Source organism: Vombatus ursinus, unplaced genomic scaffold (genome assembly GCF_900497805.2).
Source record: "Vombatus ursinus unplaced genomic scaffold, bare-nosed wombat genome assembly UNPS02004457.1, whole genome shotgun sequence".
NCBI lineage: Eukaryota > Metazoa > Chordata > Mammalia > Diprotodontia > Vombatidae > Vombatus > Vombatus ursinus.
Window position 1 is genome coordinate 1773962 of NW_020944235.1, and position 5231 is coordinate 1779192.

Consider the following 5231-nt stretch of genomic DNA (forward strand, 5'->3'; position numbering starts at 1 on the left):
AACTTTTGGTATGGAAATTCCCTCCACCAAAACAGATCACAACTTGTCTGTGACCTAGGGATGAAGTCTTAGGGAGTTGCCTGAAGCCCACAAAGGTCAAGAGGCTTCCCTAGAGTCTTACAAGTAGTAAGTGTCAGAGGAATGAATCAAACCCATGTCTTCCTGATTCTAGGCCCAGCACTTTAACCATTATGCCATGGTTGCTGTGTGTTAACATAGAGGAGACAGCATGATTTACTGGAAAGAGAAATGGGTCCACTCAAACCTTTTACTCACTAAATTCTGGGAAACAGGATTCGAAGGTGTGCTTCCAAGCGGGGTAAGAAGCCTAGAAGAAGGTTCCCAAGCTTTCAAGGCAGGAGAGATTATGTATGCTCTAAGAACCGAGTCTTTACCCATTACAATGGTGACTTCATTGTGACACTATTAAACTGAAGCTCAGTACCCAGGACAGAGATGTGGATTTGTAGTCAGAGATCCTGTATTGAGACTCATCCACTGTGGCTTATTTTTCGGGTCACCAGTCTGGGCCTTAGTCTCCTCATCTTTTAAATGAGGAGTTGGAGTAGATGATCCCTAAGATTCCCTCCCTCCAGCTCTAAATCTATGATTCTCTAAAGCAAAAGTGTCAAACACCCCAGGGCCTGAGGGTCTAACTTAGAAAGGCCAGATTCACATGCAATTGGGAAATAGTTAACAAAATAAGTAAGTGTACGATAGAACATAGATGATGTTAAGCTGTGGTTTTCTAAGTCAATATGAGACTGGCAGAGATCTAGTGTAGGACTGCCAATTTCTATTTGAGTCTAATACTAGTGCTCTAGAGCTTCTTCAACATTGAATTAATGAATGCTTGTGATGTCAGGAGATAGGCCCTGTTCTCGTCCTATTACTGTATTTTATTCTGACAACATTAAACTAAAGCCTCTTCTCTAGCAGGCCTCAGAGTAAGGGAAACCTGGATTCGATTCTCAGACAATTCTCTCAGTCGGAAAGGTGCAGAACCTTTGGAGAACTGTCTTGGTAGAACTTCCTCAATAGGAATTTGCCCTACACATCTGAAATCATACAAGCCATCAAGGACTGAGACCTTATCTGGTCTCTCTCATTTTACTTAAGAGGCAACCAAGGCCAGAGAAGGGAGGGGACCCTCAAATCCAGTGGCCTTTTCCCATTTTTCGTAAACTGTCAGAAATCACAAGTACAGATAAACATGTGTATACACAAGAGTTTATATACACACATGTGCACATATAATACATGTACATGTTGCACGTATACACATGTGTACACACACAAAGGCATAGAGATTGGAGCAGTGATTTCATTGGTATAAGGTAGCAGCTCTCGAACTTTGTTTTTTGTCTCAGGATTGATTTCAACTTTTAAAAATTATCTAAGACACCCAAAGAACTTTTGTTTATGTGGGCTCCATCAATGTTTACCATATTGGAAATTAAAATATTTGACTGTTATTATGAAAATAGTTTCGAGCTCATGGATCCCCCGAGAGGGTCTCAGGTATACCGCATTTAGAGTATCTCTGGTACGAAGGAAGTCTTGATGAGGAGACTTCCTTTACCCATCCAAGTTGGCACCTTTTCTGCAATTGCTAGTGTTTGTTTCCCAGAGCACGGAGAGAGGACCTGAATCCGTGTTTTCCTGATTCAGCAGCTAGCCTTGCAAACGGTATGCCTCACCGTTTATCTAAATACACTGGATTACGCAGCCACCTTGAAGACAGCAACAACAACTTTTTTTTTCTGGAAAATTAAAAAAAAAACACAGAAATTAATTCAGGGTTAATAGGTAACCATGTTGTGTCTTCAGCGTAAAGAGAATAATCTCTCCTTGTTCAGCTTTTGTGGCAAGAACAGTTCTCACAGAACTCGAGAATATTTCAAACCCCACCCTAAATCCCCTTTTTGAATCAGCAACCTACATTTTTTTCCTAATTGGAGCAACCTCCTTTGGCTTCTGGAGAAAGGAAGCAGGGGAGAACACTTTTCACTTAGAAAAGAATTCTTTCAGGAAAAAACCCAGACTTCGCTGTCCTCTTCCTTCTCCCTTCAATAGCCAGCTCTAATTGCCTAATGGAATGCAGTTCTGGGGAGCGGGTCCCATTACTTATGGTTTGTCTCCTATTGTCTAAACTCAGAGAAGCAAGTGGAATCTTTGAAATCTAAGATCTTGGTAGGTTGTACCAAGTAGGAGGCAAGAAGGACATATTTGCTGCAAAGCGAACAGATTTGAGTAGGGGAAAAAAAAGAGACGGCAGTGATTTTGCTATTACTGATTATATACACACAGTAAGCTGTCGGCACCCACCCACGCTACTGCTCTATCAAGAACACCCAGATTGAGGTCAGGTGCTGTCACTAATTGTATTAGTGCAGGATGCAGTCTCCTGGGGTTTATTTTCCCCTTATAAAAATGTAACTACTAAAACAATAGCAAATTATAAACTAATCTCCAAGTTCCTGACTTTTGCGCAACCAATTTACTGGAAGATATGATTTAAAGCAAAAGCTAAAGAAATATGAACGCCTTGACCCTGGTTACAAGGTAAGTACTGACATTCATCTGTTAACTAGCTTAACTCTGGCTTCCTTTGGAAATACTACTAGACCATAATCTCCAGGCTTACAATTCGATGAGAAGAGACTTTTGAATGTGACCAGTAATTCCTTGGCATCTCAGAGATTTTAGGAGCTTGGCCCTTTGATCAAATGACCAGGCAATTGGTTGTGTTTGGAAAGATACCTGGAGGTAGGGGTGGAGAAGAAGGGGGTGCAGTAGGGAGGGGAGGAAGGTGAGGGAGCAAGGGGTGAAGTGATGGTGGGTGGAGGGGGGGCAAGGGGGAAGGCAGAGCGGGGAGAAATTGGGAGGGGAAGCTGGTTGGGGGGTTGGGACTTTTAGTCTCCAGTAATGTGGGGCAAGCAAAATGAATCCAGAAGGAAAAATCAAACTGTTCCTTAAAAACGTCACAAGCACAAACTTGGTTGCCCGAGAAGGCAGCTAGCTGTTGCAGTAAGTTGATCATTGGGCTTGCGTTCGGTAGCACCTTAACTCTCAGTCTAGACTTCCATGATCCTGTATTCCTCATAGGTAGACAGGCAATGTCATCCAGGCCCCAGACACAGTTTGGTTAGAAAGAAGAAGGAAACAAAAGCCAAGAACGGTTTTGAAAAGCCGTCAGAAGGGAAGTCCCCATGACAGTCAAAAACTCGAAGGAGAAGTGGAAACCATTGTGAAGCCTGAGTGAGTTTGGGAATGATTCTAAATTAAAGGTGAGATCCTTTAATTTTTTTTTCTAGAGTATGCCTTTCCTAGCTCTAAACTGCACTTTCTGTAGTTTGAAAGGGAAAGGAGGAATCATTTCTTAAGCTCCCACTATGTGTAGAGACTGTGCTGAGTGCTTTACAAATATTATCTCATTTGAAAACCCAGAGGTGAGAAACAGGAGAAGTTTCTAAGAAGGAACAGGTGACTGGACCTCTTTCCTGCCTTCAGGCTGTAGTTAATGGACACCTGTCAAGCCTTGCAAAGGTTTGCCCAGAGGCAGTTGGCAGGCCCCTATGGAGACTTGGGAGTAGATCCGAAACCAATTTCTGGCTTCCCCTTCCCAACGCTGAGCACCTACACTCCTTCTTCTCTCTTCCCCCACTCCCCATCTTCTTGTAGCTGCCCTGGTTTACCCTAATCTTCAAACGCCTTTAGGCCCTGACAAGATGGAACTTCGTTCAGTCCTAAAGGTAGGAGCTTCTGATGCCAAAAGTTCTTTTGCTGAGTCAGAAATGCAAACAGGGGCCATCTTTTAGGCTGGCCTCTTGTATTCACTGAGTGCTTTCAGTCTATCCAGGTGGGTGATGTTTTAATGACTTCTGTAGTATGACATTCAGTACTTGTTCCAAATGTAATTTTCTCTTATTAATAATAATAATAAAGAAAATATAGTTCAGTCTGAGTTTGAAAGGCTGGTGTATGGTGGTAATGTTATGATCTGCATATTAAGGCACCGTTGACATTGACATTGCCCCAAAGGAGCCATTCTAGTACTCCTAGTTTAATGCTCCAAACCTGGCAAAGGTTGCTGCTGGAACCACCTTAAAGGAAGAGGCATTGGGATTTCAAGGGAAAAGCTACCAGGATTCCATTCATGGGGATGGGATTTTTTTTTAAGAGGGGGAAGAGACTTTGGAGGTCACCTAGCCCAGTTCCCTCGTTTTGCAGAGGACAAAGCCCAGAGCTGGAGGGCTGGAGCCCAGGAGATGCCCTGGTTGGGGTAGAGCATGGGGATCAGGGAAGGCTAGGGAGCAGGGCAAACAGTGCTAGAACTGCATTCTGAACGGACCTTGCTGGAGTTTAGACCAGTGCCCTTTGGGTTGCTGTGTGCCTTGTAAAAACTGGAGAAGTCGCCAAAGAGGGTACCTGGCTCTTGGCGCCTTCGCCAGCTGCAGCCAGGCCTCCGGGACAATAGGTTTTTCTCTCCCTAAATTATTTTTTCTTTCTTTTTTATTTTCTCAATTACATGTAAAAAACAGGGTTGTTTTTTTTTTTACATTCTTTTAAAATTCTGAATTCCAAATTGTCTCTCCCTCCCTCCCCTCCTCCTCCCACCTTGAGAAGGCAAGCAATTTGCTATAAATTATACATTTGCAGTCATGCAAAATGTATTTGCATGTCCCTAAATTGTTACTACGCTATCTGATGAAATTTTCCCCTCTCAAAGTAGTCCTGTTGACACATTCATGTTGTTCGACACGTCTGTGTTGTTCAGTGAACTGTTAATAGATTGGTTGGAAAGTGAGTGTGGCCTGATGGACTTGGATTCAGAAGGCCTGGCTTTGAGTCCTAGTTAGGTCATTTACTATCTGTGTGACTTTGAACACATTATTTAAGATTTCTGAGCTTTAGTTCTCTCATCCCCAGATTGGGAATAACAACACTTTGTTCTATCTACCTCAAAGGATTATGGGATTTAAATGCTGCAAAGAGATTCTAGAGATAGTGTAGTTTAACCCCTCTTTTCTTAGGAGGAAACTTGAGCCAAAGATGACAGCAACTTTTTAGCCTCCAAATGCAGTACTCTGTCCTCCACGGAAAGGAAAAGAGGGCTTGGGAAACCTGAAATACTACGGAAATAAATATAAGTTACTTTTATTATTAACAACTTTAAATGAGTTTAATATGTTGATTCAGTTAAGGTTTTTCTGGCCCCAGTTTGATTT